The sequence below is a fragment of the Desmodus rotundus genome, chromosome 1 (assembly GCF_022682495.2).
Source record: "Desmodus rotundus isolate HL8 chromosome 1, HLdesRot8A.1, whole genome shotgun sequence".
NCBI classification, from domain to species: domain Eukaryota; kingdom Metazoa; phylum Chordata; class Mammalia; order Chiroptera; family Phyllostomidae; genus Desmodus; species Desmodus rotundus.
In genome coordinates, this window is record NC_071387.1 from 37,135,106 (window position 1) to 37,162,172 (window position 27,067).

Consider the following 27,067-nt stretch of genomic DNA (forward strand, 5'->3'; position numbering starts at 1 on the left):
CTGCCTTTGTGGATCCAACCTATAGTAAGTACACCATAGAATAGATTTTAAATTTATGGTGGCTTCAGAGCCCAGTGACACATATTCAGCTTTCTTTTTGCAACAGATGACGTGACTGGGGTGAAACTCCAGTGTCATTCAAGATTTGGTCCATATACTCAGAGCTGACCTAAAGTTGTATTGATTTCAGAAGTAACATGCTATGCATTTTGACATGATCTACTGTTATTCTTCCTGTTGAGGGGTTCCAAAGACCATAATCAAAAATTCTTTGTGGCATTTGAGGCTTGACCCTATCAATGTTGTTTAATTGCTAGACACATATTTTCACATTGCAACTTGTGCCTTGCCTGTGCTAGATGCACGGGATAAAACAATGATAAAGACACGGTCCTTGTGTCAAGTAGTTCAGTCTGAACTGCGGATCTCACAGCCCCACTCACGTAGAGTTATTACCAGAATTATAACCAAAAGGTTAAACCAAGGTCTAACATTCTTATCGTGGTGATTAGGCTTTGCTGGATATTTTCTGTTTACTCCTCTAGATCCACTCTCCATCTTTCTGTTGCCTGTACTGTGTCCTTGAGGCTGACATTTATTGACCAAAACAATGGACAACCTTGCTTTTTGGTTTCTGGTTGGGTCTGCCTTTCGGCAGAAAGATCAAAGTATTTGTTCCCTGCCTTCTTCCCTGCTGGACTGTATCCCTCTCGCACGCTATTGACTGTATCCCTTTACCTAAGATCATAGTTCATTGTGGGCAACCTAATCCTATAGGTACTACACTTTTTTCTTTAGGTTCCATACCCAACCTTCTCCAGGGTGACAAGAACTCCCTGCTGTGGCTGGCCATGAAGCATTTCACTCTCTCTCATTAGTTTCCCTTAGTCCTGCCCATACCTTTCTAAAATATCCCACCACTGAACTGTCCTTGATTACCTCAGTTGGACTTGCCATCTGGTTCTCAAAGGCCCCTGAATGATTCAAAGCTTTCTGTGATGTGGCCCTAAACTGTCAATCCAGCCACATCTGTCAGTTCATCCCATCCACAATCTCTACCCTCTCCTCAAAGGACCTCACAATGGAGCCATATTCTGGAAGAGCCTGCTCATCAACACATGCTACCTTGTTCATGAAGACTCACTATCCTGCTCCCCAGTCAAAATTAAACCCCCTTCCTCTCTGCTCCAGATAGCAAATCAAATGCTGATGTATCGCTTATTTCATTCAACCTTCTCTCCTCTTATTTGCATGTTTGTCTTCCTTATTGGGCCACTTGGTCCCTGAGGTCAGGGCCTCCATTCTTCCTACATCTGAAATCTTTCCATAGAGAGCAGTGACTGTGTGTTCAGTTGATAAGGGGTGGGCTTGCTTGCAGGGTAAACATGTAATCATTTGGTGGTTAGTAATATAATCCAGGAGTAATCTAGTCTACTTGCTCTTGTTTTTCTCACCTACTCCTTAACTATGAATACTATATTGCTGGAGCAGATTTGAAATAAATCAAGGGTATTTATCATAAACAGTTTGGGTAAACACAATATTGAGGAGAAGGCTAAAACTTTTCAAGTATAACTATGTTTTTGGACTGGATAGAAAAGAGGAAGGGCTCCTTCTGTTGGCAATGATTTTTGAGCACTAACTGTCCTATGTGAACTTTGTATTATTTGCTTTGTGAGGGAATTTCAGCTTAGCTTGAATTGATAGAAATGGATAAAGTTCAAGTGGAACTCTGATTGGAGAGGACTTCTTTTTAGTAACTCCTACCCAGCTTCCAGGGAATACCTCAAGGTAAAGGGTTATGGGATACAGAATGAGTTGAAGGGGATACTTGTCTCTTGGGCCAATGCAACTCAGTGCTTGGGTGCAGACTCTCACTTTTCTATTAATTTCTTTTGCTTGCTCAACAGCCCTGTGCTCCTTCTCAGTAAGAGATAGAAGTGTTCTGTTTTGTCCTAAAGTCAACTCCTTCTCCAGCAAATGCTCTTTCCTTCCAGCTCAGTGCTTTGCATGGAGGTTAATATGTAACTGTTTTATTGTGGGCACAGATTCCGAACATGTAGGTAGGGAGCAGCTGTTTGCCCCAAGAGACCCTGGACCTGAAGCCTCCTCTATCAGCGTTCTTTATTACTTGATCAGCACTGTCACTAATGCAAATCTATTCCCCCACATGAGGAGCGACATTAATTTTATGTTGTTTACGTACTCTTGCCATAAGGTTAAGCAATTCCTACTATTAAGCTTGATGAAATTGCATTACCTTAATGAAATGCACTTTACTGATAAAGAAGAATGTCACTTTCACAAGTGGAAGCACTGTTAGCAAATTTTTATGAGAGAATTCCCAAAATCATATCTTAATTGCTTGGACAGCTGTGTAGTTTACATAACGAGCAAACAATGCCAAGGTTTTTTATTTCCTTTGTCAGCTGTACTGGGTGTTAGTATGCATGGTGGACCTTTTTTGGGCCTTTTATTACTTGATTGCAAATCATTCTTCATTGTTGCCCAAATTTATGGAAGGACATTGCTCCCTGAGGTGCCATTTCCTTTCAGGTCTGTAACTGAACATGACTGATGGCGCTGGAGTAACAGTTGCTTATTACTGCGTTCACTGAGCTGTGATTGCTCCAATACTTTATGTTGGCAGATGTGTTTCCCTAGGAACAGCATCTCTGAGACAGAGGTCATTGATCAAACCCCCTCTGGCTGTTCCATTATGTGCAAATTATTGCTAAAAGCAGAGAGGCTGCAAGGGAGGTGGTATGTACTCATTGCAGATATAAGGGAGGGAAGTCCAAAAAAAAAAAAAAAAAGACAAAGGAAAGAAAGGCAAGTGTAATGAAGTAGAAAAAAATTTCACCTAAACTAGAATAATGTTTTTATAATGTGAATTAATAGAGAAAAGGGGGGAATTAAGTGATTTTGAGAGACACAATGGGAGAAGAGTCATACTTTATTGTTCTGGGGTAACCTCTAAAATTGGGCGTGCTGACAGCATCCTTGGCAGCTGTCTGAAGCTAACGGAGGCATGTGTGTGGGCTGTGTCCAGAGCACTGTTGTCCTAATAGGGTAAGGATTAAGGCAGTTAAGTGGCCGATAAACAGCACTCACTTCTGTCCATTTCTGGCCAAATATTTAGGAAATGCTGGAGACATACAGGGGACATATGCAGAGATCCCCCTGCCCCCAGCTTCTCTGGGAAGGGATGGAAGCAATAATAGATTGACTGATAAATGAGAAACACTTCAATCCAGACTGTCCTTTGCTCAGGCTTGATAGGATGAGACTTAGATTTCTGCTCAGTTGCAGCACGGCTCTTCTCAGCAGACTTCTGTTACAGAAAGATGATGGTCTCCCACGTGGGTGTCTTGTCCTTTGCTAGTTTTCTTGGGACCACGAGGTGGCTTAGACAGAGCATGTGGCCTGAACACTGAGGAAGACTCCAATGGTGCTGAGTCTTCCTCGCCATGGACTGCCACCCCGTTTCTCACACTGACAGGTTCTTTAGTATTGGCAAGACTCGCCTTACTATTATGGCAATTCAGTTCTCCTTATCTATAAAAACTTTCTTAATATTGAGCCGGATTTTCCCCAGGGCCTAAATCACTCTCTTAAGATGAAGAGGCTTCAGGGACAGTGTATGCTCATTTATGGGATGCTGACATAGCCTTTAGAGCAGTGCCAGGGTCCTCCTGGATATTGTACTTATCCCAGGGTAACTTGATGTTACCCCACTGTTGCCCCCAGGGAAAGATGAGGGTGGGTATAGAAGCTCCTTTACTTGTGAGCATGATGGGGACCATAAAATGAAGCCAGGGATTGATGTCTGTAATTCCAGAGTGGCTGGCTGCTGATGCTCTCTGTGGGGGCAGGCAGACTTGATACCATTTTTCTCTGGTGCTAGTTGTAGTCCCAGTAATGAAGGTACCTGTTAAAGAATATTTTTCTTTGACCCAGTAATTCCACTGCTGGGATTATACCCTAAGAATCCTGAAACACCAATTCAAAAGAACCTCTGCACCCCAATATTCATAGCAGCACAATTTACAATAGCCAAGTGCTAGAAGCAACATAAGTGCCCATCAGCAAATGAGTGGATCCAAAAACTATGGTACATTTACACGATGGAATACTACGCAGCAGAAAGAAAGAAGGAGCTCCTACCCTTTGCAACAGCATGGATGGAACTGGAGAGCATTATGCTAAGTGAAATAAGCCAGGTGGTGAAAGACAAATATCATATGATCTCACCTATAAGTGGAACCTAATCAACAAAACAAACAAGGAAGCAAAATATAACCGGAGACACTGAAATTAAGAACAAACTGACAGTAACCAGAAGGAAGGTGGGGAGGGGATGATGGGGGGCAAAGGGGGAAGTGTGGTCAAGGAACATGTATAAAGGACACATGGACAAAACCAAAGGGGAAGGATCAAACAAGGGTGGGAGGTGGGGATGGCTGGGGTCAGGGGGAGTGGTGGTGGGGAAAATGGAGACAACTCCATTTTATTGTATTTGAAAAACAATAAAAAATGATAAATTAAAAAAAGAAAAGAAAAAAAGAGGTAAAACTTGACTCTTATACATATCTAAAATGAATATATTTCAAAGATTTTGTTAAACATATTAATTATATGAGGGAACTAATAAGATGTTAGGACCAGTTCAAAGGAGAATCCAATGAACAGATGCATTTGTAGATAAGGAGTATTGAAATGAAACAGCAAATGGATTCAAAACTGGCTTGGGGGGATTTAAATTAAGTTATATGTCTGTGGACAAGAATTCTTTGCATTGCTATTAGTTTGTAAAAGTTAAGCTTAATTTCTACAGTTATGAAGAGCTTAGTTTAGGCTTAGTATAGCCATAATAAAAAAATAACATTTTTTTCGTGCTGGGGTTATGTTAGATTTTTAAAAACCCACTGTTTCTTCTATAACATATTTTCGTTCTAATGTTATTTAGGAAAAAAAGAATGTTGGCTTCTTGAAAAATATGTATATTTGTCCTCCTTAATCCAAATCTACCCATAGGACAATGGGAGAGTAAAAATAAAATAGGCTACTAGAGTAGACAGGTACTTAAGCAGATGATTTTAAGTAATAACGTAGACCTTAATACAAAGGGCATATAAAGGAGGGGAATGAAGGCATTTTTCAATTTTAACTGATCTTAGTATTTTTCTTCCAGCTTTTTCCAATGAGTAGAGCATGAGGATAAGTAGAATCGATGTCTGGAAAGCAGGCTGGGGCTATGTTGTAGAAGTCCCAGAATGCCAGAGTGGAAAGTTTGTGGTTAATGAAGGCGATAATGGCCATCATTGACTGCTTTGAGTAGAAGTGGTGGTATTGTTAGAGCTGTGTTTAAAAAGATTAGTACAACGGGAGTATCTGGGATAAGTTAGAGAAGGAAGAGATGAGAGGGGAGGCAATTTAGCTATTTCAATAGTTACAAGGGGAGATAGTAGAAGTTTGAACTATAATGTAAGGGGAGTGCTGACAAGTGATAACTTACGATAGAGCCCTAGAATTTGGAAGATATTGGCGAAACCTGGATATGGAAGCAAAGGATGATGTATGGCTTGGCAACTTCTTTGACGTTTAGCTTGGGGTGACTTAAAGGATGATAAAGAACATTAATGAAAATAGAAACTTCTGGAAGAAAGTGGTATATGGGGGAAGATGTGCTCAATTTTGAAACTATTAATTTTGAGATGTAAATGGGTTGTTGAACTGAAGATAGCTAGGAAGCTATTAGGAACGTTAGGAGTGATGAAGTCACGGAAGAAAAGGATGTAAAGAGAGAATTCTTGCACTGAGGACAGTCATGGATCTGCCTACACGTGGGGGAGCAGGAGGAGAAGGTAGAGTGAAAAACAAGGCAGAGATTTATCGGACAGGTTGGAGGGGAGCCAGTTTCAGCAGAGACAAGAGAAGTTTCAGTGCCATGGGGGTAGTGTTGTATTACATGGAAGGGATGGAGGGTGGGCCCTGAGATGTGGTTGCTGGGAAGGAAAGGCTGGCACTAGATTGTAAGAATTAAGAAGAGGGTAAAGAGCCAGAGGCAAGAATGAAGTTAAAATACTTGTTCAATAAGTTTTTATTTAAAAGAGAGAGTAAAAAGGATGAAAAGAGAGACCCAAAAATGATGATCTTTGTCTGGTCAGAGTGAAGGGAAGTGTTTTAGAATGTGGGAAAATTAAGCATGATGCGTGGCTTAGTTCAAAGGCTTGGAGAGTGAGATTGAGAATGAGAAACAGAGAAAGAAAAATTTTGGAGCAAAACTGGAAGGAAATGAATCAAGTGGCAAAACAGAGAGATATTTTGAGATCAAGTGGAGGGGAGTTGAAACAGCTACTATTCTATTGAATTGATCTTGGTAAGGGTACACTTGAGGGGTTCCTGATGGGGTTGGATGTGGAGGTTTTGGAGACTCCAGTTTTGAAACGCTGCTCAAGGAACATGAGAAAGTTCCAACAGGGGTCAAAAGGATCCCCAGGCAATATTGACGGCTCACTTCAGGTTACGTTGCATACACAGAAATGAATTTCAGGAAGCTGGTAGATGTATTTGGTAGCTGGTACAGGGGCCATACCATATCATGAAGAAAAATAAAAGGTTGGGGTGTCTGTGAAGGCAAGGTGGTAGAATTTTATAGAAGTAAGGGATTATTCTATTGTTGTGATGGAATGACTGGCCAGGCTAGTTAGAGTCCAGAAGAGGGCCCTTGCCCATCCAAGAGGGATGGCAGAGCTCAAAGATCTAGAGATCATAATCACATAAAACAATCATTGGAAGTGAGGTAATTAAGAAAAATAGAAGGAGATGAGCTATGGTCAGAGCAAAGGAATGTCTGGTAGTGGAGACTTTGGAGGGAAGCAATGTTCAGCAGTTATGGTGAGTAAGATCTGGCCATATAAGCAAGTGGTTGGTTAAAGTGGAGTGGACCTGTGCCACAGGAACTGAAATAAGGAAGGACATTTGAGGCCTTCACATTTGAAAATCCACTGTCATGTGCAAAGGGCAATGACAAAGGTCTGAGGCTGACATGTAACATGGGTGCTTGGAGAGAAAGAAGGTGGCGAATTACGTGGGGCATCTATAAAGGATGAGACGTTGTTGTGGAGGCAGAGGGTTTGGAAGTGGTTCCATCTGTTGTGTTTATGAGAAATGTGTGGGCATAGCTGAAAAGCTTTTTGGGGATCAAGGACAATTCTTCAGAAGAATCTCTGTGAGGTTTTTTAAAAAAAATACAGGTGGATGAATGTAAATTAACAAAGGTTAAAGGTACACATATTTTATTCTTACTTGAAAGTTAAGAATGGATTTGATCTAAATATATTTGACAGAGAGGACAATAGTGTCTTACGGAGGGTGAGTGAGTGTGCATGTGTGTTTGGGTGTGTGCCTGTGTACTCGGGTTTTGAAAGCAAAGACATAGATGCAGGAGGTGGGCAAGGTATAGTGGTAAAGTTCTATTATGAGACCACGACCAGATATTTTTCTCTCATTTTCTTGCTAGTCTTGGGCCATTTCACTGCTAATCTACACATCCATCAAACAAACAGGAAGGGGAAATGGAGAGTTGAATTACAAATCAGTCAATTTTGTTATTCTTGGCAGTTCGGGTTCAAGTTGTGGTGGGGGCAGAGCTTGAAACAAATGACAAAAATTAGATTTCCTGATTGTGGGAACATTGCTGAGGATAATGAGTCAACTACTTGAAATGCCACACACAGGCCAGGTTTATGGCTTCTCTGGGTGTTCTATGGAGTTGAGATACATTTTTTTTTTCACTGAAATCAAGTCGCCAAACTTGCTTTGCCTTAAGATTTTGATGCTTTTTATGTTATCAGGTGGAAAGCAACATTACAAAGCCATATAGCACACCTGGGGAAATACAACGTAGTGGGTATGAGTTTCACAGGCCATAGGCTCAGAGGCAAAAATGAAACTTATCTTCTATTTCACACCCTTTTTGGCTTAAAAGCAGAAAACTTAACCTCCCTGGTTAAAGATCAACTTGATTTTTCAGACTTTTCAAAATAAACATAGTTAAAACCAGTGTTCTCACTCTCCCACTCTTTTCCCCCAGTGTAGCAGCTAAGTTCCCAGGGACTACAGGGCCTCATGGTATTGAGGGAAGGTCCGTAATTAATTGTCCTCTGTCCCCTACTGGGGTCCATGAAGTTGTGTCTCATTTTGGCTGCTCATTTGATCATTGTCCTCTATCGCTAACTGAAATACACTGTGATTACTCATCTACTGGGGCCTCGGGTTAACACGTCAGACCACATGTTGCCTTTTTGAGGTCTTGCTGATCCACTAGACATTTCTCACCATATATGAGCCCCTCTTATGGGGTCCTGGAGATTTCCTGATGTTTTGTTCATGCTACCTGCATTGCCTTTGACTTCGAAGTTTGCCCTACCTCCTGCCTGGACCCCTCACTTAACCTTTGACACTGTATGGGAGTGATTTGCAACCTTTTCCATCTCGTGACACACATAAACTAATTACTACAATTTTGGTTTTTTCTCTAAGGCCGGCAGCTTCCTTTTAGATATACCCTGAGATATGAAGCACGGGTACCCTCTGATCAGCATCTCCCTAAATCCATACAAGGTTTTCACTAACGTGAAACTAACTTCACCCAAGGTTTTCACTTTGTAGGTGGGCAAAGTATCCTTTCTCAGAGACACCAACATGCCCTCTTTTCCCCAGCCCTCCTCCCCCATTTCCTTTTGTGTCAGGTAACTTGCTGTACACTGTAAAGTTTTTTTCTCAAATCTATTATTTATGTTATTAATTTTATGTACTATACTTATATTAAAATCAAAGATTTGGGGACTCAGATAATCTTTTTTGTAATGCCTAGTTTGGGCAAACCACACAATTATTGGCTTCCAATACTGTAGTGTAAGCCCTGACAACTTTACTTTTTCTTGTAATGCCTGACCTAAGCTTGGATTACCTAGGCATCCATCTCATAGAAGACTGTCTCAGATAGACGCATTGCCAGCCCCGGGACGAGGGCAAGAGCCAGGCCGCCTCCTCCACTGAGGCTCCTTTGTTTTAGAAATCTTGGTTGATTTCAATAACTGACCATTTTGGCCACTTGTTTTTTTCCTCTATGCGTAGTTTAAATTCCTGCTCTTATGTTTTAAATTCATTCAAAAAGAGTGAGCCTGTGAAACCTAAGCCCTCACTCTCTACCCCAATTAAAGCACAACCCCAGGCCCAGACACACACCCTCTCTCTTTCTACTGGGATGTCACTACCTGGCCCTAGGTGTGCTATGTAATTTCTAGGCCCTTTATCTTTTCAAAGTTTCCTAATGGTTATTGCTGAAGGTCATGTTGCAATCATAATAAGAACCACAAGGGCCAGTCCAACCATGACATTGGTTATTGATAGGCTAACACCCACACAGAATACATACAGGTATGACTGTTTAGTGCGCTTGACTTTATTGAGCTTCACAGATGTTGCCTATTTTACAAATTGAAGGCAAGATGCTTCCCAGGAAACAGATTGGCTCGTTTTATTGCGACACTCGCTTTACTACAATGGTCTGCAACCAAACTCACAATGTCTCTGAGGTATGCCTGTCTTTATTATGAATTTTAAAATCATTTCAGAGAGGAAGTGGAAATCTTTGTTATTCGTACATTCTTTGGCTAGGCATCTGGGATTTAAAAGATGATCCAGGGAGAGACAAGAAAAAACTTTGTCTCCCTCCGGGTTATACACTGCCAGAGTCTAGGTATGAGAGCTATTCTAGCTTTAAGCGGAAGACACCCTTTGACTAGGGTGACCTGTGAGTTTGTCTTTGGAACCAGGGCACTTCTGAGAGGGAAACGGATAGCTACTAATAATTATTACATGAAATAGGCCGACAAAAGGACTATCCCAAGAACACTGGGATGTAAGGTCATCCTACCTTTGATCCACGGAGACAAGCTAGGATCTAGTCAGAGATGCAGTGCTCTGCAGGGCACCACAAACTGAAGATAACGGAAGAGATTCAGATAACTGATTTTCTTTTTGTGTGTTCTTTTTTCTTCGGCAAATTTGGTGAAGCTGGGTTTAAGGGTTTAAGGTATTTTTGGTGTGTATGTGTAACAGGGCATAGAGCAGCACTTGAGAACAGTGCCTCCTACAGCTGGCACAGGGAGGTGACAGGAGCAATTTGGGAGAGGAAGGAAAATGTTGAAGAGTTTGAAATGGGATCCAGGCACGCTTTCGTGTTGATATTCTTCCTCCATTACGAAATAGAGAGGACCTGAGCTTGCCTGGGTTAAGAAAGTGTGCCCTGCAACTCGCCCTGCGGTGTAGTTCGGGAGCAGTGACTCTTTTCTCCGGCATGCTTTGATCTTGACAAGCAATGCTGTAGTGAGGCAGCTGGGGTCCAGGCAGGGCGGAGGAAACCAGCGTCATTTTGAAACGGAGGGGGGAAAACCAGCAGCCTTCGTGCCGCCTGTCACCTACCAGACCCGATAAGCCGAGTGAGGGATTGAATCTTTATGGGCGCTTTATTCAGATGGCCAGCGATCTGAGAAGACGGCGGGTTTGTACCCTAACAGACTGTCTTGCATTTCCTTTCAAGCTGGCCGTTTTTATGAAAGGGCTAAAGTGGAGGTAAGGGGTTTGGAATTCAAGGGATTTGGAATTCAGGAAAGAGATTAATGAGATTAAAGCTGCAGCCCAGCAATTTCCCTAACATCCTTTCCTCTGCTGACTGGTGATTTTCTTTATCTGTGTCCTGGGCGTAGGCACTGTCTGGAACACAGCGGCTGGGATACCACCTTGATTGCTTGTGGTCTCTTCTGGAGCACAAAGGTCAATGGCTTGTGCTCTCCTGGAGTTAGGGAGGGCCGTACCTGCAGTTCCTAAAATAATAGCTTTTTATATGCATTAACTACTAGGCTTATTAACTATTACCTTAACGAATATTTTCCGATTCTTGACTCCCCATCAATTTTAAGTTATTTAACATAAATATATCTAATATAATTATTGTCTTGATTGATGTTTACATTTAAAATATTATTTTCCAAACTATAAATATCAATATATTTTATATAAATATATAGATTTCTGATTTCTGTTTAAAACCAGGTGATCTGGTAACTCTGGGTCAGCATCTCCTAGAAGCAAATGTTGGCTGGAGCCATATCTGATGGCCTCTATAAGATGTGTCCCTTTCTCTGCAGTTCACCAAGGGCCCCACCATTCCTTACTGTTATATCCAGACCATTTCACTGATTTATGCTGGCTATTGCCTACTGCAGATTTTCATTTTTCAATTCCTGTATAAAACTTGTGTGTTGGAAACTTCCAGAGTAGATGGGACTAAGTATGGCATGTATATCAAAGTTTGTGCTTTTATAAGAAATCCTAGCTGTTATTACTCAGACCAGGTTATTAAACATCTATTTTTAATATTTTGAGGTATAAGTAACATACATGGAAATACACAGACTTTAAATGTAGAGTGTGTTAAATTTTGATAAACGTATCATCCATTACTGACATACTAGTGAAAATGTTGAACATTTCCGTTACCCTGGAAAATTTCCATGCACTCTTTCTAGTCCATACTCCCTCCCTCCACCCATATATAACCATTGTTGAAAGTTTTATTGCTGTGGACTAACTATGCCTATTTTAGAACTTTATATATATTGAATTATACAATGTAACTTGTTTGTTTCCCACTTTTTTCTTTTAGAATGATTTTTGATTTCATCCATGTTGTTGGAAGAAGCAATTGTTTGTTCTCTTACAATGCTGAGTAGTTTTCCACTGTATAAGTGTAACGTTAGTTGTTTATTCATTCACTTCTTGTTGGACATTTGGGTGGTGTTTAATTTTGGGCTATTTTGAATGAGGCGGTAGAACATTCTTATGGATGTCTTTTTGTGGATATATATTGAAGGTTCTCTAGGTTAATCACCCAGGAGTGAAATGTTTCAATGGTAGGGTAGACGTAAGTATAATTTTATCAGAAACTGCCAATAGTTCTAGAACAGTTGTACAATTTTACACTCCCGCCAACAGGGGAAGAAAATTCCAGCTGCTCTCCATTCTTGGCAAAGATTGGTATTGCCAGTCTTTTCCATTTCATCTGTTCTAGTGCATACGATTGGATCTCACTATAGTTTTAATTTATATTTCCCTGATAACTAATGATATCAAACATTGTTATGTAATTATTGGCTATTCATATATCTTCCTTTGTAGAGTGTGTAAGTCTTTTGTCCATTTCATTGTATTTCATAATTGTTTTGAGTTATACTTTTTATATATTCTGGATACAAATCCTTTGCCAATTATATATTTACATATGCATATTATCTTATAGTATTAAACATCTAATTTTTTTTAATTTTAATTTTTTATTGTTATTCAATTACAGTTGTGTGCCTTTTCTCCCCATCCCTCCACCCCCCCAAACATCTAATTTTACAGGGTAAAAGAACTATATGTAGAACCCATTTGTAAGTAATGTCAGTCTAAAGTGCTTAAAAGTGACAGCAATAAGGCTACAAATTGTTGACTAGACGAGGAAATCGGCACAACTGCCTTCTGCAGTGATGAGCATGAAGCTTGGAATGTCTCAAAAATAACAAGATAAGTCACAGCAAAGACTTACATTTTGATGTCTCAGAAAAGCTCACATTCCCTTTTTCAGAGAAGGAGCTTCTAAAGTTCCTCCACTAAATAAAAGGAACAAGTTCAACTACACAGCTGTGTAATTGTGCCTGTTCCTGGGGGCAGCCTGCTTTCCTCTGAGAGCTTTCGATCACCTTCCTGTCAGATACAACTACAATTCACCTGAAGTGGTGTCAGTAGGACTCTGCACCCTGTGCCAGATAATAGTTTCTCCTTATAGTGTGAAAAGATCATGTCCTTCTGCTGTAGGAGAGAGAAACTGCCCTGAGGGAGCATGCAGCGAGTTCCGCTTTGGTGAGTGAGAAAAAACATGAACTGCTTCGGTTTGGAACAATAATTGAGGAGCAAGTCTCAGAGTCTAGTGGCCCATGTCTGTGTAGTAAATTCAGACTGCAGCTCAACCCATTATAGTGTCGTGGGCTTGCTCAAAACCTTCAGTGGTTCCTGCGGTGCTAGAGCACGGAATTCAAAGTCCTTCAATGTGATGTACAAACTGACTTCATGAGCCTCATCATCCACAGATACAACCTCCAGACTAAATGCCACAGTCATCAGCGCTGCCTACTAAATACTTGCCTCTCTCCTCTTTCTGAGTGCACGGTAGTGAGGTGTGGTCATGTGACTTGCTTTGGTGCATAAAAATGTGAGAGGAAGTGGCATCTGCCACAGCAATGTGTGTGATATACCAGGTTACCTTTCAGTTGCCTGTTAATTGTGGAATTCCAGTCCTGGCATTGCAGTTTAGGACATGGCATTTCCCATCTCTCCTAGACGGATGCTTAAGTGTGTGCATGCGAAGGTGGGCAGAAAGATCAGGGCTTGGAGACAAGTCAGGGAAATCTGTGCTCCGCTACCTCTACCTAGAGCAGTGGCTTTCACCTAGAGTAAAATCGGTGCTCCATTCCCCCTCTCTCGTGCCTTGTCTTTTCGACTCTTGCATCCCACATCTGTAAAATGGGATATTTATATTTACTTTTTTTGTCTTAGTCTGTTTGGACTGATACAACAAAAGAGATTTACTGTAGTTTGCCATATATAATGCCCACCCATTTTTTGGCCCCAACTTTCAGGAAAAAAATCTTTTGTTTAATTTTTTAGTTCAATTATTTATTTATTTTTATTTCAAACAAAACCCATTATCATATTCGAGGCACATGCTTATGTTAACACATAAGCATAAATGAAAGAATTAAAAACATTTACATAGATATGGAATTAGAACTACCCATGTATAATGTATGTCCTTATTTTTCCCTCAAAAACTGGAGCAAAAAGTATGCATCATACACAGGAAAATATGTTAATTTTCATTTCTGGAGGCTGAGAAGTCCAAGATTAATGTGCTGACAGATTGATTTTCTGGAGAGCCTGCTTTCTAAATCATGGTGGGTGTCTACTTGCTATGTCCTCATGTGGTAGAAAAAAACCAGGACACTTTCTGGGTCCTCTTTTCTAAGAGCACTCATCTCATTTGTGAGGTCCCCACCCTCATGACCTAACTATCCCCCAAAGGCCGAACCTCCTGATCCCATCACAGTGGGGCTAGGATTTCAACATATGAATTTTGGAGGGAACACAAACATTCAGTCCGTAACATCTTGGAAAGCACTAGACACAATACTGAGGAACCTTGATGCAGTAGTTTATGTTACACACCTTGTCAGCAGAGTAACTGAATGGATTAAGTTGAATTCTTCAAATGAACAGTAGGAGAAGCAGGCTGAGAAAACTTGCCTTTGTGATTTTAGGGTAGGCTGCTAGTCATAACAAGAATACTTATCAAGTATGTTTCCATTTTGAAATTTAACATGAGTTTAACACTTTTTATAAGAAGAATCCAAGTATTTATCAAAACCCAAACAAAAGTAAACAATCTTTTATTTCCTAACAAGTTATATTTGATGCCAATCAGCTAATAACAAAATGTCAACTGGTATTAGTAGGATTAGTAGCTAATGCTCAGATGTGTGCATTTACTGAATTGTCCCCTAGTGATTGGACTTGTCACCTTTCTGATTGGCTAGGTTACACTGGGAGAGTCCTATTTTGTCCCTAGAGTGGTTACAACTGTCTAACTCTCAGCAGCTTTATTAATAAAGACAATTCTTTTAGTAGATTTTATCTAAGACCCCAGTTCTTTAATGGGATTTAATCACTAAGAATTTCAGTTATTTTTTGACGTGAAGCAAACTTGTTCTGTTTTCCTAAAGTCAATAAGCAGAAAGAGATTTAAAGTATTTTTGTGACTTTTTAGACATTTCCAATGTAAAATATAATTATTTGGCTATGAGCATTAACTATCCTATTGCTCAAACTTGACTCTGTTTTAGTGGTTCAGGGAGTTCAGATTTTCAGGAAAATGACATGTAATTTGTTTTCCAAATTAAATTCTTAGACAATGGCATGGCTTAACTTGGGAATAATTAATAATTAAATAAATAAAATGCCAAGTATAGGAAAAAGGTAAAATATCTCCCACACTTTCAAATTATGTTTGTTGAAAAAGCCAAATTTAAAACGTTTGGTCCTAACAAGTGGTAGAGTGAAGGGTGAGAAGTGTCATGGCTGAGGCCCCCCTCAGAAGTTTGTCTCAGCATAATTCGTTTATTTTTAGTATATAATTGAATCTTTCTAATCTAGGTTATTATGTCCAGAAGTCCGATGTGTTCCCAAATTTGTCAGAATATTTACAAAAGCTGCTGACCTTTTTAATAGAGGAGGGCTAATGATGATCATCTCAACCATTTCAGTTGGAGAATTAGAGGCCCACCCAGATGATTGTCTCGCTCTACCTCAGACAGTGGCAGAGGAAAGAGTAACCTCCAGGTCTCTAACATTCCTGGCCGGGGCTCTTTCAGCAGCACGAACCCCATTTGTAACTCAGGCTGCCACATTTCTGCAGTGCAAGAGCTTTAGGAATGAATAAACCCATCCTGAATTCAGGCATCAATTGAGGGACTGGTGTACCTAATCTATAATGTATGGTCTGTCCTAACTATAGATGGCGTAATTTCTAGTAGAATTTTTCTAGAATGAAGACTATATACATGTAGCAATCTTCATCTTCGCCAGAAAACTGAACAGAAACAAGAAACAAAGAGACCCAAAAACAAAAAACACAAACTTCATTTCTAAGCACCTAGAAAAAAGAATGTGAAGTAACTTGCCAGGTGTGCCAAAATCAGTTCAGTTTCATGCAGGAGACATTGCACATGAATCAAAAGAGGCAGGGGAGAGGGATGTTAGAGGAAGACGTGGAGACAGAAATAGAGAGAGAACACATCCTGGAGAAGCAATTAGGTTCAGAGACACAGAAGAGACTCTGTTAAAAGCAAAATCCCATGGACCTGTTACATTCGCAAAAACTGTCTTGCTTTATGGCAGCTGAGAAGAAAACCCTCTGCAATGTGAAGACCCGTTAGCGTACCCTTACTTCGTTCTATCTATGGAAATTACTTGAGAATATTTGGTTCATAGCCTCCCGACTCACTTAATAATGATCGGTACAAAGGAAATTTCACAGCATCTGTAAAAATATAAGAAAAATGAGGAATTAGCAAAATTTATTGATAAACAACATTTGCCAGAAAAAAATTACCCTGGGACAGGTGAAATTTGTGAATAAATATTTCAATATAAACTAAGAACCTTGTGAACCAGTTCCTTCTTTGAAGTAAAATCAAAAAGAATCAAAGCAAAAACTCGGGGAAAAGATGATGAGGCAATAAAAGAAAATAAAACATTAGCTGGCGAAACTTAGGAAGAAAGAAGAAGAAGAATAAACTATCATGGAATAAGACAAAATTGCAAGAAGGCTAATCTGATATGCATTGTAGAAAACACAGTAAGATACATAGAACTGAGAAAAATTTAAATAATTGAAATGTAAATTAAAGAGAGTTTAAAAGGATTATAAATATGTAGACCTAGTATATAGGAAAAGAAGATCCCAAACAATCATAAGTGACATCATTAAGAAGAAAATTATAAGACAAAAAATTAAGATTTAATTAAACATGAACATGAAGATACTTAACCCTGCAGGATCCCCCCCCAAACTTAAACATGTATATAGCATATTGTGTTCTCAGACATAAAATTCTAACAACAAAAACATTAATTCTAGGTTTGTTTTTGGCAAATTATATTTCACTTTAAAATTGTCTATTTTGTCCACGATCTCAAATTAATTTTCTTAGAGTTAAGTAAATTAGTTTCTTATGATCCCTTGAATTGCCCTATAAAATCCTTTGAAAACCCTTGTGTTTTTCACCATTTAGTTCTTGAAATGTGACCTGCAAGTTTAATACTTTTCAGAGAATCAGCTTTTAGCTTTTCCTACTAGTTATAATGTTTATGTATGATAAAGGTTTAATCTCAAATCAATGTGGGAGGGATGAACTATTCAGGCGATGATATTGGAGTAGGTGAGTATCTTAGTATATTTCATAACATTCAGCATGAAAAATAAAGAACTGATAAAAAATGTAAGTATAAAAAGTGAAACCCATAAAAATAATAGAAAACAAGCAAGGGAGAATTCTATTTAAATTTGGAGTGGATAAATCTTTTCTGGGTGACACAAAATTAAACAGCTTTGTAAAAGGTTTGTAAATACATCTGCATAGAAGTTAAAACACAGTCTTGTACATGGAAAAATGCTATCAGTTAAAATACAAATAATAAACCAAGAATAATATTTGCAAATCACATCACTGACAAGTGGCTAATCTCTCCAAATAAAGAGATTCTAGAAGTTGGTAAGAAAAAGATCAATGAACCAAAAGAAAAACAGGCAAAGAAGGAGAATAGAAAGTTCACAGGAGATGACATTGAATGGCTCTTACACACATGCGATGAAGCTCAATTTTATTCATAAAACGAAAAATCAGAGTAAAAAAATTGACAGAGATGCCATCTTTCCCTCTAGTATTGGTAAAAAAATCTGGAAACACGAGATGTTGGTGAGGCAGGGGGAAAACACACATTCGTTACTGGTGGGAATGAAAACTAGTGCAGCTACCGTGGAGGCCAGTCTGGCAGCATGTATCAAAATTACAAATGCATTCACCCTGTCACCCAGGAATTTCACTTCTCAGCAGGTATCCCATAGATATCCTCACATACACTTGAAATGACATATGTACAAGATTATTCACAGCAGCATTATTTGTAATAGCAGAGAATAGAAACATCTTAATGCCATCAATAAGGGACCACTTACGTGAGTTATGCTATCTTATGTTGCTATAACTATATGAAAAAGCTATCCATAAACTGACATAGAAAGATCACTAGTATACCTTGTCAGGGGACAAAAAGGGTGGCATATATACACAAGGATAAACATACACACGCAGGCACACATGCAGACATGCATGTATATAGCATGTTTGAAACAGCACAGAAGTATTATAAATATACAGGTGCGTGTAAATATGTGTATCTGTGTAATGTGTATAATATTTATATTCATATATTAAAGATACGGAGATAGAAATATGAAGCAAAACTATGGTGGTAGAAGGAACTGAGTAAGTGGGGTATGGGCAGGAATATACAGGGCCTGGCTGAAGTAATGCCTCCTTGAGTGTGGTTGGTAGGTAACAATATGAGTGTAATAACTTATAGGTTTTTTTTAAAGATTTTATTTATTTACTTTTAGAGAGAGGGGAAGGGAAGGAGAAAGAGAGGAAGTGAAACATCAATGTGTGACAGATACATCAATAGATCGGTTGCCTGGCACACACCCCTAGCTGGGGACCTGGCCCACAACTCAGGCATGTGCACTGACTGGGAATCGAACCAGTGACCTTTTGTTGTGTGGGCCAGCACTTAATCCACTGGGCCACACCAGCCAGAGTTAATTTATAGTTTTAATTTGAACATTTCACCTAAAATGCCATCTGGTATTCTTGAGTGTAATATTGTTATGTTACAGAATTACATTCTTATGATTTTATAATAAAAGATTTTGTAATAAAAAGGGGGTGTTATTTGTGCTGGACCCTGTATTTTACTGAATAACATTTTATATTTTTGGTGTTTGAACCATGTGAATATTCTATGTGACCAAAAACATTTTTTAAATCTGTAAAATAGAATTGAAATGCGGCTTTATAGTGAAAATTTCCTGTGCTTTGGGGTACTCTTTTGACTGCAGTATTGGCATTAGAGCAGCGCTTTTCATGTGGTGTCCTGTGGAACCGTAGTGCTCTAGGTCCACTAAGAAACCTGAGCAACGCGGAGCTCTAGACTTTTCCGCACCGTTTTCAGCACTGGTATATGCTTCTGTTTGGAAGAATGGCACCACTGATTTAAATGATGGTTGATAATACTGGACGATACAGAGCACATTATAGAAGAATTCTACTGTGCCTCTGACGTAAGTAGAGGCACAGATTAGAAAACCTAAATAAAATGGTTTCTATTGCTATAGAAACATAGAAAATGTTTTTAAAGATCTGCCATGAACAAATGTATCAGAACATGGTGGTTTCTACGGCTCTTAGGACACTTGCATCTTAAGTACCAGAAACCCTGTCTTAACAGGCTTGAACAATTCATAGATTAATTTCATCTAACAGGAAATGCAGAGGTGCTATGGGTTCCAATATTATTTCCGGCAGTGGTTTAATGGTGTCCCACTTCCTTCTGTCTGCCTGTTCTGCCCCCTCATCTTCCGCCTCATGCCAAAACTACTGACCCCAAGACCAGAGCTGCCAGCTGTGGTCAGGAAGACATGCTTTCTTATTATGTCCTGCAGAAATGAGAGTGGCCAGTCCCTGACCACGAGGACGGCAGCGAGAGCAGTTGCAGTGAAGCGAGGTGCCGGCACGTGTGTGTTGGGTGGTTACTCTCATCAGGCCAGTAGTGCAGCATGAGCTGGGCATCTGTCCTTGAAACTTCACCTCAGTCATTTCTCCACCTTCCTCACAAATGTGTGAAATAGCTAACATGCTTTATTAACTTTTTTCCTGCTTAAATTAATCACAGTGAGCACACAAAAGATAACATAAGCAAAATTAATAGAAAAATTATAGATAGAATCAAATTTTGGAATATATGTAACAGAGGCAATATGTATTATGTGCAATGGGCTTTTACAAATTGGTAAAAACAAATAAAAGAGACCATGTAATAGAAAAGTAGGTTTAAAAATGAATAAGTAATTCATAGATGAACAAATACAAATGGCCAATAAACATGAAAATGTGCTCATGTTCACTAGCAGCGAGTAAAGCAGAAATTAAAGCAGCCATTCACTTCCACTTTCTACCTAGCTGATTGTCAAAAGTTAAAATGAATGAGAATAATAATTTTAGGTAGGAAGCAAGGAAAAGTGTATTCTCATAAACTTCTGGTGAAATGGGAATTGCTATAGACTCTCTTGGAAAGTCATTTGACAATATCTCTTAAAATTAAAGCCACAGTCTTTCAGTCTACTGCTTCTCTCACCATGGGTAACTTTTGCCATGTGGGCTCCAGGACAAAGCCAGGCCCTCAGGGTTCAAGTGTTAGGGCAAAGCGGGGCAGAAAACCCAAGGAAACAGCCAATTTAAAATTGTGGGGTATGTTCCCAGCACATTGCGTTTCTCAGTATGTCGGGTAGTTGTCAAACTGGTTCAGTAGCACTTTTGTCACGGCCCCCCACACCCAGCTGAGTGCTAATTATCCTGCTCAATTTTAGGAAGGGAATAATTAAGAGAAACTGTCTTCCCCTTCCCTGTCCCCTGGAGTGAGACTTGGGAGCAATGTGTCATTCGGGGTAGGGCAGGTCCTGGTCTGTACTCCGCTTGGCGTGCCGTCCATCTGCATGTTCTTTGTCACCCTTTCCATTTCCCAGGTTTATACATTTTGGTCTGAACTCTAAATCTCCAGGATACTGTCATTCTTCTGCTTCCTACCCTGCAGGCATCTTCTGCTCTTGACTCCAGTGGGCATCGGTGAAGCATTCCTCAGACGGTTGCGCCCAGAATGTCCCAGGGGCCTTCAAATCCAGCTATACTAGATTTGGCCTTGGGTGTTTAGATGTAGTAAAACCTTTTTAGAATGAGATTCCTTTACATTTCACTCTTCTTCATCTTCATCTACTCATCATTTTTACCAGCCCATCTTAAAAATGGTTTTGAACTCTAGCAGTATAAATATCTCCTAAAATTATTAAAATGCTTACAACACACTGAGAGAGATTTTCCCTCTCAGTGTGTTGCTCCTAATGACAAACTATCTTTTTTTTTCTTTCCCAATATATTAAAAAAAATTTGATTGTTATTCAATTACAGTTGTATGCCTTTTCTCCCCATCCCTCCACCCCACCCCAGCTGAACCCCCCTCCCTCCCCCAACTCTACCCTCTGCCTTGATTTTGTCCATGTGTCCTTTATAGTAGCTCCTGTAAACCCCTCTCCCCACTATCCCCTCCCCTCACCCCCTGGCTATTGTTACATTGTTCTTAACTTCAATGTCTCTGATTATATTTTGTTTGCTTTTTTCTTCTGTTGATTATGTTCCAGTTAAAGGTGAGATCATATGGTATTTGTCCTTCACCGCCTGGCTTATTTCACTTAGCATAATGCTCTCCAGTTCCATCCATGCTATTGCAAAGGGTATAAGCTCCTTATTTCTCTCTGCTGTGTAGAATTCCATTGTGTAAATGTACCATAGTTTTTGGACCCACTCATTTGCTGATGGGCACTTAGGTTGCTTCCAGTACTTGGCTATTGTAAATTGTGCTGCTATGAACATTGGGATGCACAGGTTCTTTTGAATTGGTGTTTCAGGATTCTTAGGGTATAATCCCAGCAGCTGAATTGCTGGGTCAAAGGGTAGTTCCATTTTTAGTTTTCTGAGGAAATTCCGTACTGTTTTCCACAGTGGCCTCACCAGTCTGCATTCCCACCAACAGTGTACTAGGGTTCCCTTTTCTCTGCATCCTTTCCAACATTTGTTTGTTGATTTGTTTATGTTGGCCACTCTGACTGGTGTGAGATGGTACCTCACTGTGGTTTTAATTTGCATCTCTCTGATGGCTAGTGATGCTGAGCATCTTTTCATATGTCTCTGGGCCCTCTGTATGTCTTCTTTGGAGAAGTGTCTGTTCAAGTCCTTTGCCCATTTTTTAATTGGGTTGTTTGTCTTCCTGGAGTGGAGTCTTGTGAGTTCTTTATATATTTTGGAGATCAGGCCCTTGTCTGAGGTATCATTGGCAAATATGACAAACTATCTTTTTTTAACATGTATTTATCTTTGTTGCCAGTCTTTTCAATAATAAAAAAAGGTATTTCTGCAAAAATATTGAACAGAACGGGTGCTCGCCTATAGGTGGGTGCGTTTGAGAAATAGCTTGTGGTTAATGTTACAGCCCCCTGCCATGTGTCTTTACTTGGAAGAAATTTCAGAGAGGTGCACAGTCATATACCTTATTTTCTGGATACAGATAAAGACAGGAGGCTAGGAACTCAGCTGCAGCTCAGTGAGCTGTGCTAGAGTGACTTTTCCAGATGTCTTGGGGCTTTGCAGGTTGGTACTGTCTTTAGGGAACTGCTTGGATTTGATTTAACATTTTCTAAATTGGTTCACCCACCTTTGAGTTTGGAGGATGTATTGCTTTGTACTCCCTCAGATTAATGTACTGCCAGCCGGTCTGACGCTCCTAGCTCAGAAAATTCATTAGCACGTTGGAAATTCAGAGACCAGGTGTGGCACCAAAAGGTTACTCTATCCTCCTTCCTTCTTCATAGCAACTTCAGAATGAATTATACTCTACTCCTTTAGGGTGAACAAATGAAGGCCATGCACCTTCCCTGTGCTTAAAGTGGGACTCACGTACAGCTAGATTTTAGTTAACATGCACATGCATTGCGTGTGTTTAAGTATGTTGCACACACATCCCACAACTCCGAAACAACTTTAATATGGTTGCACCATGACTTTTTTATTTTAAGTGTCTCCTCTTGTGCTTCGACTCACAAGTAAAGAGCAACCTGCAGGAACACTACAGAAGTGCAGACTTCCCAGGCCAGTCCAATGTGCACAGAGGAAAGGAAACCCTCACAAGGAGAAGGAGAAGTGGGCTTTGCCTAGATGCCTTTGTTGGGAGTGAATTTATTGTAGCACCTTCATTTGCTATGGAGTTTCTTGCTGCCATACTTCTAATTCCCTTTAAGACTGTTACCACTTCCTTCTTGCTATATTTTAGCACCTTTTCCATCTGCAACTGCCTCCTGCTGAAGAAACAGCAGTGAATATCTTAGCCATGGTATTCCATTGTTTCTTGCTTCTGCCATTGAATTAAACCTTGGTTCACTACAGCACAAAACCCCTGGCTGACTTCAGCTTTCACAAATTCAGATTTATTGCCAAGAAATTGGAATTTCTTTATTTTCTTACCCTTTATCTATTGGCTTCCTCACTTCCTTCAAGCACACTCTCCCTGCACCTACCCTCCCAGCCTAACCTTATTGCAGAGATTATCAGGTTTACTTTTTGATTTTACTGCTTTCCATTCAAATTTTGCCCATAAAACCACTTTACTATTACAGAATGAAATATTATTTTCATTACTTTCCTACCCTAAATATGCATAGCAATAACACACTTGTGATGTATAGCAAGTCCTGTATTAAATACATGATAACACATAATAAGAATGTATCATTTTAATGAAGTATTTTATTTCCTCTTTTTTACTTATTGTAATTTGGTTTAATTTGGCTCTACTAACCTTTTTGCCCACGTGTAACTCTTACAACACGTTCTTATGAACACTGAATATTAAAAAAGAAAGAAAGAAAAAAAAAAAGCCAGTCAGCATCAGTGAAATATCAAGGTGAACATAAGGTCAGGTTTAAGTGGCGGGGGTGGGGGAGTACAAAGGAATTTAACAGAAAAATTTCATTGAGGAAATGTGCACAACATCCACCTTTTATACTTTTGATGTATTTTATTGTGATCACAATGAACAATGTTAGTCTTTTCTGAGGCTTTCATTCTTTCATTATTATTAGGTCTGAGCTTTTGTCATAGACCTAGGAAAAGTATCTGAGGAAAAACGTCTCAGCCAGCCCCTATCTGGATAGGAGAGCTGGTGCCTTTCCTTTGCAGCCTAATCATTATAGTGAAAAATGCTCATGTGGCAGAACAACTCCACAGGCCTGGCTTGTTTAATAGATTCTTAGTAAATTATATTAGCTCTTGAATACCATCCAGGTCCTTAATGATATTTCTGAAGGTGACAAGCTTCAATAGCTTGGAAAAGTTCATTGCAGTCTCTGGTGGTTGTGATTTCACCCTAATAAAATGATCATTTGTACACAGGCTTTTAGCTGTGGTCAAATTCCTTTCAGATTCTGGGACCTGGGGCTGTACGAATGTGGATGGGGGAGGAGGACCAAGTCCTTGGCAGATGCTGAGGCCTGGAGTGTTGGCTGTCCAATGTTAGAGTGGTCAGCAGCACCTGTAGGGTTTGTTAAACAGAGTTGCGAAAGATGTCTGCATCCTAATCTCCAGAACCAGTGAATATGCATGGCAAAGGGGAATAAAGCAGGTGGATTAGATTTTGCTAATCTGTTGACTTTAGAATAGGAACATTACTCTGGATTACCTGGGCAAGGCCACTATAATCACAAAGATCCTCTAACATGGAAGAGGGATGTGATGTGAGCAGGACTTAACTCATTGCTGCTGGCCTTGAAGATGGAGGAACAGGCTATGGGCCAAGAGAAGCAGGTGGCTTCTTAGCAGCTGGATAAAGGAGGGGAATTGAACTTCCCTAGGTCCCCAGAAGGGAACTCAGCTCTGCTGACACATTGGTTTTAGCCCAGTGAGACCTGTTTTGGACTTCTAACCTATAGAAGTATAAGACAATGAATCTGTGTTGCTTTATGCCAAAACAAAACAAAATTGAATTAAGAAAGCACATTTTCTGAACTCTACCCTCAGAGTTTCTGGTGAGAAGTGGCCCCAAGAATGTGCATTTCTAACACATTTGCAGGTAAAGGTGATGCCTGTGCTGTCAATCTGCTGCCACACTGTAAGAACCTAAAAAAATAGCTTCAGTTAGTCTGAAGATTTAAGAGGCAAGGATCTCATTGAAGAGCTGTGACTGCTAGTTACTTTGCTAACTACAATGGGAAGAAGAGTGAGCAGCTACCCCTCCCTGAGGTTTCCCTGGAGAGCTGTGCCAATAGCACAGAAGTTGTCTGCCCTCTTCCAGCCTCACTCTTTCTGCTGTGTAATTTTTGGTCCATTTCTCTTTCCCATTATGTGGCTTCCTCTTTTTCTTTAATTATTATTTCTGAGTCATACAAACTTGAATTTTAATCCTGACTCCCATGTAACCATTTACTAGCCTCTGGCACTTTATTATAATCCTTTGGATATCAGTTTCCTTATTGGTAAAATAATAACACCTGTTTCTAAGGTGATTATGAAGTTAAAAGAGCTCTTATGCCTTCAGGCCTGGTACAGTACCAGGTGCACTGTAGTGCACAATAAATATTCGTCAGGCTGGTTTTTATTGCCTGAAAGTATCTTTCTTTCTTTTACTCTTTTTAGTATTCTGCACTTTGCTTCCAAGCTTCTGTGTCTTCCCTTTTATTCATTTTTTCCTGCAGGTTCACTGAACTAGGATGATACTCATCATTATATCCAACACACTTGATCAGATCTAAGCTAAGCCACTGTCAGAAGCAATGAGAAGTTCACGAGGAGCAGAATTCTCTTCTCCTTTATGACTCGGGCCTTCAGCTCCCCCAAGATCACCTTGTCAGGGTTTGCAGGTCTTTACATAATTACTCACTGAAGGGTTGCAGCCATTTGCAATGGGAGTTATAGTGCAAGGGGGGCAAGTTAAAAGTTCTTGCTCAGTGTGCCTTACCTGGGAGTTCACAGGGAGCTGCCCATGGATCAAACTGTTTATTAACCTGCTTCTCTGATTCAAGGTTTGTGTCTTTTTCTTTAAAGAGTATTCTTTTTATCAAACAATCTTAACCCACCTTCCTGGGGTTAAGTCCTTATGCTAAACCCTGAAGAAGACTAAAATACTTGGAAACATTCCTTAAAGTACATTTAAGTTTCCAGATTCAAATCTAGTTATTTGGACTGTAGGAGAAAGGATTAATGGTGCCTAAGAGCTCTCACTACTCCCAGAAGAGGGGATGAGTGGAAGTTAGGAAAACTTTGATGGGGGACTGTAGGGGGCCCAGGTTAGAGGTTTCCTAGGGGTCCAGGGTGCCTTCAGCTTGAGAGGCAAGAATATTTCTTTAAAATTAAACGCATATGTTCAGACCTCTCCCTAAAACAAACATTAATTCTCTAGGGCAATTCAGTCTAAACTCCTATTGAACAAAGACAATAAATCAATAGAACCTCATAACTCTTAAGCAGGGAATAGTGTTCTATTCCCTTGGAACCAATGGGTCATATTAACGTTCTTCTCTGCTTTCCACTCAGATGCCTACTGGAGTAAGACTGGGCCCGTTACTGTGTCTGTTTCCTTGTTTAAGTTAAAGTGCCTGTTCTACCAAGGGCTGGATTGAGTTTTGAAAATGACCTTTATTTGTATCAGTTTTTATCTGGGGATACAGAGTCAATATTGTAGTAACAATATTTTCCTTTCCCCAAAGAGGTAAACTAAGTTTTACTCTGTGTACCTTCTACTTTTGCCTCTCTTTTCAACATTTAAATCAACTTTATTGAACTATAATTTATATGTAAATATATACATCTAAGTGAATTATTTGATGAGTTTTGACAAATGTGTATGCCCAGATTACCACCACACCACTTGTGACATACATTTTTATTGTTCCAGAAAGTTCTCTTGTGTCTCTTTGCAGTCAGTCACTCCACCTCTCTCTTGGCACCAAACAACCATGGATTTTCTTTCACTAGAACTTGTTTTTCCTGTTCTAAAACTTGTCTGATTTCTTTTGGTTGACATATGTTTCAGAAAATTATTGATTTTGCTGATTATAATGATAATTATTTTATGATGACTACAATGCCACTGTATGGTCATTCTATAGTGTTTTATCCATTCCTCTGTGGATGTACACTTATTTTCAGTTTGGGGCTCTTGTCAACAAAGCTTTTATGAACATTCTTGAACTTTTTTTTGTAGACATGTGTTTTCTTTTCTCTTGGATAACTACCTAGGAGTGAAATTGCCAAATCATGTGGTAAGTGTGTATTTGACTTTATAAAAATTACCAAGTTAATTTCCAAAGAGATGGCACCATTTTATAATCCCACTAGGAATGCATGAAAGTTTAATCTGCTCCACAACTTTGTCAATAATTAGAATTTTCGTATTTTTTATTTGGGTCCCTCTAATGGGTATGAAATGGTACTCACTTCTAGTTCTAATGTGCATTTTCAGGATG

The 27,067-nt window shown here is 39.6% G+C and overlaps 1 long non-coding RNA gene across 1 annotated transcript in view; it reads left to right on the forward strand.

Annotated features, from left to right (window-relative positions):
- The first annotated feature begins 1,724 nt into the window (after positions 1-1,724).
- The window catches only part of LOC123479710 (uncharacterized), a 141,260-nt gene continuing 115,917 nt past the window's right edge, over positions 1,725-27,067 (forward strand). The window contains exon 1 of the long non-coding RNA XR_006655420.2: positions 1,725-1,791. This is a non-coding gene — a long non-coding RNA (uncharacterized lncRNA). The remainder of the gene's footprint in view (positions 1,792-27,067) is intronic.